The sequence below is a fragment of the Diadema antillarum genome, unplaced genomic scaffold, assembly GCF_040938485.1.
Source record: "Diadema antillarum isolate AM-2024a unplaced genomic scaffold, OU_Dant_1.0 scf00000066, whole genome shotgun sequence".
NCBI classification, from domain to species: Eukaryota; Metazoa; Echinodermata; class Echinoidea; order Diadematoida; family Diadematidae; genus Diadema; species Diadema antillarum.
This window is the reverse complement of record NW_027270955.1, coordinates 1985161-1996888: the sequence shown is the minus strand read 5'-3', so window position 1 is coordinate 1996888 and position 11728 is coordinate 1985161. Positions and strand designations below refer to the sequence as shown.

Genomic DNA, 11728 nt, shown 5'->3' with positions numbered 1-11728 from the left:
AGTGACCAGACACGCAGACACGACTCCTTCGGTTTGTGAGGTAAGAAGCCATCCACTGTAGAGCTGAACCTTTGATACCAAAGGTGTTGTGTAAGCGATCGAGCAGAATTTCATGATCGATTGTATCGAACGCAGCTGACAGGTCAAGCATTACCAGCATAACCCCTTTCCTTTTGTCAATGCTGCGAAGGATATCATCTTGGACTTTGAGGAGGGCTGTCTCGCAGCTATGGTTACTCTTATAGGCAGACTGAAAGGACTCGGAGAGATGAGACTCGTCCATGTACTGAACAAGCTGAGATGTGACTACACGTTCGATGATCTTGGATCTGAACTCAATATTGGAAACTGTTCTATAGTTCTTGAGAATGTCCTTGTCACATGAGGATTTCTTTATCACTGGAATCACAATAGCTTGCTTCAGTGAGTCTGGGAAGGTTCCTGTTGGTAGAGAGACATTTACCAAGGGAGTGAGCGAAGGAGCAAGAATCGGAAGATGCTTCTTCATCAACCATGTAGGTAGAGGATCAAGACAGCAAGTCTTAGAAGGACTCTTCATCATTATCCGTGTAAGTTCAATAGCAGTTACCTCAGAAAAATCAAATTCATGTTGAGTTTGCTGATCTGCTTACATGGGGTTCAAGTTGCTGCACTGGTTACTCAGGTCACAGCTAATATCTTTGACCTTATCAGCAAAGAAGGATGCAAACTGGTTGCTCAAATCTATTGGTGAATCATGAGCTGGTAAAACAGTGTCCTTGCGGTTGAGGAGAGAATTAATGATTCCAAAAGCAGACTTTGGAGTGCAGTCTGAAAGCCTTTCCTTAAAGTATTCAGATTTTATAGCAGTGAGGAGAGCCTTCTTGACCTTGTCCTTTGCGTCGTGATAAGACCTGAAGTTCTCGGGGGATTTCACTTTTCGCCATCTCCTTTCCGCCCTACGACCTTCCCGACGGGCAGAGGATATATCCTCATTGTACCACTGAGGATGACGTCTGCGTCTGAATGTCCGCACTGTAACTGGAGCATGATGATCAAGCACAATCGTCACAGCAGAGTTAAAGAAGTCAACAAGTTTATCAACATCTCTACAGTCATCAAGAGAAGCACCCTCATCGAGCAATGTACCAAGATCATTTGAAAAATTCTCATGGTTCATATCCTTGTACTCTCTGAAAGAGAGAGTTTGACAAGATACCTGTCGCTTTGGTATGTTTAGATGAAGACAAATAACATAGTGACCAGATTCACGGTTGTTACAGACCTCAATATTATTCAGAATTGACTCATCTGATCGGGTGATCAAAGGGTCCAAAGTGTGACCGAGTCTATGAGTGGGTTGATTAATGTGCTGGACGAGATCACATGACTCCAAAGCAGAGTTGATTCTACTCACGTCAGCCTGACTTGGACGATCAAAATGAACATTTAGATCCCCACCTATTACCAGCTTTCCTGGAAGCAGATTCAGTTCCTGGACAAAATCCTCAAACTCTGCAATGAATGTGGAAGTTTTAAATCCGTTCTTTGCTGACGGTGGAGGCCTGTATAAAATGATCACATAGTGCAATGTTCGGGAAATGTTAGACACACTAGCATATTCAAACGTAGAAACAGTAAGTGAATGTAAAACATCCTTATTGTGTACAAGTTTGAGTTCCTTCTTTGCAAGGATACCGATACCACCATGATGCCCTGGATCGATGGTTGCTGAACGAGATACATTGATGAAAGTGTACCCAGGTGGAGTCAGTTCTCCTGTGACGACTGTATCCTCGGCAGGGAGCCACTACTCAGTGAGAAACAGCACATCTATGTCCTTCTCAAGAACAAAGTCACACACAAAGTGACTCTTATTACAAACAGAGTGAGCATTCCAATATACTACCTTGAGAATATCTACATCAACAGTCAATGTTTTTATTTTCACATATGGAAAACTTGCGCGCATTTGCTCCGGAGCGAGAGCACCGGTGCTTACAACACGTGAAAAGACGCGTCATATCCCCCTCCTTTGGGACAAAAATAGCTCTGCACAAAAAACATGGCTATGAATTCAAAACCCTCGCCCTCCAAATGAAACTAGAATGTACCCTCTTTCTACTCCGTGTATTTCCCCCAAAAATAGGTTTGGGGAAATTAGGGCACTTTTCCCCTGAAATTCTGCTTCAAATCACCAAATCTTGAGTTTGTCTATGGCGGAGTACCCAAAATAAGCCATAATTTTCGGACATGCCCATATAAATCACAGGCTGTACCACGGAAGCTTAGTGGAATTGTTTACCTCGCACTTCAAAATGAAGTAGAATGTTTGGGCTCTTCAGTGATGTATAACTTGCTTTGATTGGTCAGAGAGAAATTAGGGCACTTTTCTTGTCAAATCAAAGAATGTTTTACAAAACTGCCTGTGACTTTGCTAAAGCGTGCGAGCTTTTGTGCTGTCCATTGTACACAAGTCCCCTAATGCTTACGGACAACGGACGAGTGTGCGTAAACAAACAATTGTGTTTGTGCTGTGAAACGAAGGCGGGAGAGTTCAAGTTATTCACAATTTTCGCTGGATATCATGCCTTTTGAATCGTCTTTCGTCCACATTATAACAGATTAGTCTTTATCAATATTCTGACAATCCTGCAGAGTGTATTACCACTTCTTTCAGAGCTAAATATTGCCAAATTCAAGGATCATCATGCGTATTTTGTTCTGCAGAGATGACTTGAGGTTGCAACAAGCCGTGCTTGAACAGACCATGGTTCAGTCCCATTAAATCAACAGGGGTGATCGAGTGAACCCATTATATAGATACTGTACGCGTTGGTGTGTGTGCTCGTGAATGATCAACTTGTGTGGTGAAATGGAAATGCCGTTGTGGGAAATCTAGATTCCCGGTACTAAAAATACTATCATTTCAACATTTAAACTATTCCGAAAAACAAATGGTAGTACAGATCTGCTATTGTCCTGAAAGACGTATTCTGTCCCTCCAGTAAGCACACGCACGGTTCTCCCGATTCCCGTACAATGGACGAGTCCGCTCCTTCCCATGTTACGCTCGAGTGCACTCGGCTGTTGGCTCTCGGCGACTACGTGCACTCTGGTCTGTCTACCCTAAATGCGCGAAATCGTGCGAAAGTTTTCCATTATTATGATACTGTTATCCCAAATCATTGATTAATCATGATGCCTAAATCAAATTAGGTAATTGTCTACTGTATGATTTTATTTGGTTTGAATGTCGTAATCTAGTATTTTATATCGTAATTTCGTGAGAGATTACGTCATATATGAGATCCCGCTAGTGCGCGCGCCACTCAATTCGTTAGTTGCCGCCATCTTGCTAACACGCGAATTTCTGTGCTCGGAAAATTCGCCGGAATTGCACTGGAATATTCAAGTTTTCGTTCGAGTTGGATCGACGTAATAGCGAAAGTTACCTCAACGGGAGGTTTTGCCAGATTTTTTCTGGTTTTAACGATCATTCTTCAGCTGAACAGCAACGGAATGTATGTCTTCGACCAACGTTCCAAACGTGGGCGGCGCAGCCGCACCACCGCTGCTGACAGCAGTCGCGTCCCCGGCAGCCACCGGCGGGGGTCGCGGAGACCAGCACGCACAAGAGTGCAAGCAGAAAACTGCGACAGCCAAAGGTAAAACGCCTACTAGAGCCGGCAAGGCAGGTACTAGTAATAGTACTACTACAACAAGCAGTGCTAACCCTAGCGGTAGTACCGGTGCAAACAAAACAGTGAAACCACCTGTCAAACTGGCCTCTAAAGTTTCAACTTTGGAAGCTTGAAGGCCAATTAGCTGTGGTTGTTCAATTTGTGGCGGCACAGTCGGCAAAGCAGACACCAGCCCGTGAAGGCGGTGGCAATGGAAAGAGTATCAGAACTCGTTCTGAATACTCCCCTTCAGACTCGGCAGATACTAACTGCCATTATGATGATGAATATGCGGCACCATTTCTGGGCCGAGATATGGATGAAAACTCTGTGATTATCCAACCAGGTCAAGGGGATAGTCGTCAGGATGACAAATTTGATATTGAAGAAGGCGAAGTTCCCCTTCTGTAGTGGAGAAAGTTCCAAACATTGCAGCCGAATTTGCTGTGGCTGAGGAAGTTGGTCCCCCCATTGACCCAGAAATTGCTAAGTCTACAGCCTACCTTCTGACCCACCAGCTCGAGCCCAAAGTGGTAGATGAAACGATCACTAAATACCCCATTCCCAGCAACTGTGAGCTGGTGGATGTGCCGAAAGTCAACCAAAGAATCTGGAATGGGCTACCTGCCTTTTCAAAGACACGAGACCTCAAATTTCAGAGACTCCAAAAGAATCTCACGAGAGGCATCAATGCCTACATACATACAGTGTCGGCACAGGATATCACTGAACAGCAACAAGATGCACTAGCACTTCTGTGCAGTGCGAATTTCGAGCTAAATTCCTTGCGTAAGGAATTCATGAAACCGGACATTGGTTATCAATTCCAGCATCTCTGCAAGCCCTCTACCCCGGTCTCCAAATTCCTTTTTGTCTCGCCCACCGGAGGTGAAGGCGAGACTAAGGGATCCAAATGGCGTCCGTCCGTCGTCCGTCCGTCGTCCGTCCGTCGTCCGTCCGTCGTCCGTCCGTCGTCCGTCACAAATGTTAAAGTTTACCTGCAAGACTCTCTTATAATGCATAACTTGGCAACTGTTACAGCAATGGCAGCCACACTTGGGTGATAGAAGCACTAGGGGTATCTTCATGTTATGGTGTTGTCAGAGGTCATGTGATGAGGTCAAAGGTCATTTGAGGTCATATATTAAGGGGTATGTGCAAGACCCTCTTTTCTATGTTAAAGTTTACCTGCAAGACTCTCTTTTGACAAATAACTTCACATAAGTTGCTTGGATTACAACCTAACTTGGGTCATAGATGCACTGGGGGTACCTTCATGTTATGGTGCCATTGGAGGTCACAGGATAAGGTCAAAGGTCATTTGAGGTCATACGTTAAAGTTTACTTGCAAGACTCTCTTATCACTCGTAACTCGACACATGTTGCTACAATAGCAATCAAACTTGGGTGATGGATGCACTGGGGGTACCTTCATGTTATGGTGCCGTAAGAGGTCACATTATAAGGTCAAAGGTCATTTGAGGTCATACGTTAAAGTTTACTTGCAAGACTCTCTTATCACACATAACTCGTCAGCACATGTTGCTACAATGGCAATCAAACTTGGGTGATGGTAGATGCCTCTTGGGAAGTTGAAGGTAACCACAAGGTCAAAGGTTACAGACAGGGGTCAACGAACTTTTAGGGCCCAATGTTAAGTCTTTAGGGTGCATTTCGTTTATGGCTCATAACATTTGATCCCTTTGTCCGTTTGTGACCAAACTTTAATGGAACATGTCTCTTGGGGAGGTGAAGGTCGTCACAAGGTCAAAGGTCACAGACAGGGGTCAACAAACTTTAGGGCCCAATGTTATGTTTTTAGGGCGTGTTTTGATTGTGGCTCATAACTTTTGATCCCTATGTCCGTTTGTGACCAAACTTGGACGGTAGATGTCCCTTGGGGAGTTAAAGGTCATCACAAGGTCAAAGGTCACAGAAAGGGGTCAACAAATTTTTAGGGCCCAATGTTAAGTTTTTATGCCGCGTTTCGATTATGGCTCATTACTTTTGATCCCTTTGTCCGTTTGTGACCAAACTTGGATGGTAAATGTCCCTTAGGGTATTGAAGGTCACCACAAGGTCAAAGGTCATAAGCAGGTCAATTAACTTCTGGGAGTTATAAAAATATTAATTTCTTGTACGCGAATGGGCGAGACACAATTTGGCGATTGCCTTGTTGGTGACGACCTGGGAAAGCAAATGAAAGACATAAGAGATGAACAAAAAAGCAACTGAGGGTGTCCTCAGGAGTGAGCATAGCAGACAATACAAAAAGCAGCGTTTCAGCCCATATGACTATGGCAGGAGTGCATATGGCAAGGGCAGGAGCAAGATTACATCAGGAAGCTCAAATTTGCCCCAACAGTACCGCGACGCGGGCTGGACTACTTCTCGTGCATGTACAAGTGATGTCACTAGGCCTACAGGTGCAAAAGGACCGTGGACTGGAGCTACCAGCCATGCTTTTTTAGGCCAGCGCCCCAAGGGGAGGGGGAAGCCGTCGGCTCCCCACACCTTCACACATCCCAGCCAGCACCAACCGCACTGCGGCAGCAAGCAGGGCTCAGGGATGAAGAGAGCACGATAACCTCCAGTTCAACTGACGAGGTAAACATGACATCTGATTCTAGTGATTATGCAAAGCTATGTCATAATAATGTAGAACCTATGGTAGGAGGTCGACTGAAGCAATTCTTCCCAAAGTGGCGCAAAATTACTTCAGACCCACATGTGCTAAATGCTGTAAGTGGTTACAGGCTTGAATTCAGTAAAGAGATGGGTACACCATCTAGAACTAAACCCCCTTACCTTTTTCGGTGTGATAAAGCCGAAGAGGCTGATATTGATCTTGAAATTTCTAAACTCCATGACAAGGGAGTAATTGAACCGTGCCAGAGGGAAACTGGAGAATTCGTGTCTAATATATTTACACGGCCTAAAAAAGACGGGGGTACACGCGTTATCCTAGACCTGTCTGATCTCAACAAATATCTCCAGTACCAGCATTTTAAGATGGAAAATATCCATACTGCTATTGAACTCATTTCAGAAAATAGCTTCTTAGCTTCAGTCGACCTTCGGGACGCGTACTATACAGTACCTGTGCACCCAACACACAGGAAGTTCTTAAAGTTCTCTTGGAAAAATCAACTTTGGCAATTCAAAGTACTGCCTAATGGCCTGAGCACGGCGCCAAGGTTATTCACTAAACTACTGAAACCTGTATTCACATTACTGAGAGAGCAAGGGCATGTAGTAATTGGATACCTTGACGATGTACTCATTATTGGAGAAAGTGAGAATCAAACATTGCAAACGGTTTTTGAAACCACTAGCATCCTTGCACAACTTGGGTTCTTGGTACACCCAGAAAAATCAGTACTATGCCCCACTCAAGAAATACAATTTCTTGGTTTCATTCTCAATACTCAGACCATGACAATTCGACTGCCTGATAACAAATCAGAGGAAATACAGTCCTTGTGCACTGAACTTATGCAAATAGCAAACCCCAGTATCAGGCAGGTGGCCAGAATTATCGGGAAAATGGTAGCATCATTTCCCGCAGTCCAGTATGGACAGCTCTATTACAGGGCTTTAGAAAGGGACAAAATCAAAGCACTCAAAATGAATAAGGGGCATTTTGACAGAAAAATGAGCCTATCTTTGGAAGCAAAACAACAGCTGCAATGGTGGACAGACAATGTGCAGTCTGCTTTCTCACCCTTACGACACCCTAAACCTATGCTCGAATTGTGCACGGATGCCAGTGGCAAAGGCTGGGGGGCATCTGATCATACCACCCATACAGGGGGTAGATGGAATGAAGACGAGCTGCAAAAAGCCAGGGAGAATAAGATTAATTATCTGGAGACCCAGGCTGCTGGCATGGGACTCAAGTCCTTCTGTTCTAATTCACAAAACATTCATGTTTTGTTACGGCTAGATAACAGTACTGCTGTTGCGTACATTAACAACATGGGAGGCATTAAATCCCTTGACTGTGATCGGGCAGACCGAGAGATTTGGCAGTGGTGCGAAACTCGTAAAATTTGGGTCACTGCAGCACACTTGCCAGGAAAGCTGAATGTGGAGGCAGACCGCATGTCTAGAATTTTCAATGACCGCACAGAATGGATGCTTGACCGCACAGTTTTCCAAGAAATAACTTCACGTTTTGGGACACCAGAAATAGACCTATTTGCCTCCAGACTTAACAAGCAGGTAGAGAACTATGTCACATGGTTGCCCGACCCTCATGCCAAGGCTGTTGATGCCTTTACTCTCGATTGGAGAAAGTGGTACTTTTACGCATTTCCTCCTTTCTGCTTAGTTGCTAAGTGCATTCAAAAAATCAAATCTGATAATGCAACTGGGATACTAGTAGTCCCAAAATGGCCAAGCCAGCCATGGTTTCCTCTCCTAAACAGGATGATGAATGAGGAACCACTTGTTATTCATAGGAGTGAATCCTTACTAACATTGCCAGTTTCTAACACTCCTCACCCACTTAAAGGACAAGTTCACCTTCATAAACATAAGGATTGAGAGAATGTAGCAATATTAGTAGAACACATCATTGAAAGTTTGAGGAAAATTGGACAGTCCGTTCAAAAGTTATGAATTTTTGAAGTTTTTGTGCAGTAACCGCTGGATGAGAAGACTACTGCAGTGTGTGAATAACTTAGATGTCACATGCGTACAACAATATAAGGAAAATATAAAGAGAATTTCACAAAATTTCATCTTTTGAAAAAAGTACACATTCCCCCGACTCGTTACCGACAAATGTTATGGGCAATATTATTCCCCCTGCCTTTAGAAAGAGTCAAGTCAAGTGCTCTTTCATTATGCGAAAAAAGTGAAAATATGTTGAATTTTCTTTACATTTTCTTTATACTGTTGTACGCATATGACTCACAAGCTGTAGTAGTCTCCTCATCCAGCGGTTCCAACACAAAAATTTTAAAAATTCATAACTTCTGCATCAATTGTCCAATTTTCCTCAAACTTTCACTGATGTGTTCTACTAATATTGTTGCATTCTCTCAATCCTTATGTTTATGAAGGTGAACTTGTCCTTTAACACTCAGATTGATCTTCTTGCTTGCAGGTTCTGTGCAAGCCCTTCAGAGATGCGGGATTGAATGCACGGATAACTGCTGTAATGGCCTCCTCTTGGAGAAAAGGGACTAAAAAACAGTATGCAGTGTACATAAACAAATGGAAAGCATTTTGTGACAAAAAATGCAGCACCTACTTGTACTCAGATGTTCAAGCTATCCTGGAGTTCCTGAGTGACATTTTCTTCGATAAAGGGGCAGGTTACAGTGTCATAAACTTAGCACGGAGTGCTCTATCTTCATTTGTGATTCTTCGAGATACTATGTTTACAGTTGGAAACCATCCCTTTATCCAGAGGTTTATGAAGGGAGTCTTTCAGCTACGCCCACCCAAGCCTAGATACATGGAAATGTGGGACGTTAACCTTGTTTTCAATTTTCTTCGTTCTTGGTCCCCAGCGCACATTTTGGACCTGAAAAAAAATTGACGCTTAAATTGTGTGTGATTATTGCATTAATCTCAGCACAAAGGATTCAATCATTACACTATCTAAGCTTGGATGGTATGGTGTTAAGAGATAATGCAGTCACCTTTCACCTTCATGATCTCCTAAAACAGAGCAAGCCTGGAAATTACTCACACAGTGTCAAGCTCCAGGCATACCCGCCAGACAGGAGACTTTGTGTAGTCAGGTACTTGCAGGAATACATCAGCAGGACCCGCAGAATCAGAGCTAGTGAACGGTACCTTTTTGTTAGCTACAAGAAACCGTATCACAGGGTATCATCTCAAACAATCGCTCGCTGGATTAAGGAGGTTTTGGAGGCTGCGGGTATTGATACAGGGATCTACAAGGCGCACTCTACTCGGGCAACATCTGCCTCCGCAGCCAATAAGGGAAATTTCCCAGTATCTAAGATACTTGCGCAAGCCGGTTGGGCCAACGAAAGAACCTTTCGCAAGTACTACAACAAGCCCTGTCCTGCTGAGAAAACCTTTGTTGAAACAATTATCAAAAAATAGACTGTGAAGCCCTAAGATTTGGGCAGACATGTCTTGAACTGCCTGAACTTGTGAACTCTTGGAGACACAATATCTCTGCAGCTTTGATCAACCTGAATGAGATTTGCAATGGAACCTCTTGTAAGGTATGCTTCCTACCCCTTTTTGGGGGGGTTGCCTCGAGAATGTAACCACTGGCTTTGAAATCTCATATATGACGTAATCTCTCACGAAATTACGATATAAAATGGAAGATTAAACGAGAACTTACCGTTTGAAGTTTAATAGTAATTTTATGAGTAATTGGAGGGTGAGATTACGTCCCACCTCACCCTCCCCCAAATTTCAAACGGTAACTTAATCTCTCGTTATCTTCCTACATCAGTGGTCACATTCTTGCTTCTAATATTGAGTGGCGCGCGCACTAGCGGGATCTCATATATGACGTAATCTCACCCTCCAATTACTCATAAAATTACTATTAAACTTCAAACGGTAAGTTCTCGTTTAATCTTCCATTTGTCATCAACCCAGATCTGTATTAGTCCGCTATCAGTGGAGACATTGTGGAGCCTTTATTCGGACAATACGTGCATCATATCGATAGTGTATCATCATAAATCATGATGACACCAATATAACAACAGAAAAAAAAAGAATATATTTATCTTTCGATGACACGCTTTTCATCTACTTTGAGAAGTTTTTGTATGAGATTTTATACCATGTATGTTTGGTTGATCCTGCACTTTGTTGGTTTCATAAATGTATAGTGCTTTCCGGATGTAATTAACAATTCCGAAGGACCAAAAAACAAACAAACAAACAAAAAGAAAAACATAATCACGATGCTTGCGCTTGTATGCGTGAAAACATGACAATCTTAAAATCCTAAGAATTTGTTTTTGTCCACATGATGAAACTCATTGCAACTGATTGACAAATTGCCCTACATCGACGTAAATAAGCACTGAATTGATCAGTGTTTTAGTAGTAGCCATGATGAAAAGTCATGGGCGTGCATACTCGAGTAGGATTCGAACCTACGACCTCCTGATCATCGGACAGGCGTCATCTCCACTAGACCACCGAGCTTTCGCCCGACAGCAAGTGTTGGCTTTAATTCTTATAGTATGCAATTATGAAATGATGAAACTCTTACTATTCTGTTTACCTATTCTTTAACAGAGCGTGGACTTTCCCTGCTGGAAATTGCTCAAATTATGCAGGCGTGCTGTTACTTTTCTTTGCTGAATCACATACACAGGCTGCCTTTTTTATTCTTTTTTTTCAGTGAAATAATAATATACTGTATTTTATTGTTCCGCCACCTCTCTGATTCATGTTATTAGGTGATTAGCTATACGAAGCATATCATTTATATAATATATTTATTGATTTTTGATGTTAATAATTTTTGTCTGGTTAACAAAGTCGAAATAAAATCCAGTCATGAAGCAGGTGAATATAGAAGTGTCTCTGGTGAAGCTAGCAATACACAGGGCATGTCTGGTGACCGTATCAATTAAGGTTACCATTTGCAGTCCTGTAATCCTTCTGCCTGGTTTTTTTTTTTTTGTTGTTTGTTTGGTTTTTTTTAGGACAAAGGCCACATTTTCATCATAACATGATTAACGTGACCCGAATACGATATGTAATTTTACCTGGCATGTTTCCATAAACGTGAACTCTTCAGCAAACTACATGTAATGAGTTTCCCATGCACAGTATTGAACTTATCACATGGTGTGCATGTTTTCATGCATACGCATATGCATGTAATGTTTGAATTTGCTGGTCGCAATTACCATAATGCAGGTACGTACGTCAAACATGCTGACGAAGCCGACAATCATATGGAGGGTGGCCGTTGTACAAAAGGAAAAACATTGTACCACCTGACGAGCAATATCACGCTGTTCGACAACAGAGGCCTGCAGGATTACTTGGATCATACCACTGAGTACATGGACCAAATGCGTAAGATTTTAATTTTCTTC

At 42.8% G+C, this 11728-nt stretch overlaps 1 non-coding gene across 1 annotated transcript; it reads right to left on the bottom strand.

The window, feature by feature from the left end:
• Nucleotides 1–10750: 10750 nt before the first annotated feature.
• Nucleotides 10751–10823, bottom strand: Trnai-gau (transfer RNA isoleucine (anticodon GAU)). Its single transcript has one exon. It is a non-coding gene; the product is annotated as a tRNA-Ile (tRNA).
• Nucleotides 10824–11728: the final 905 nt, after the last annotated feature.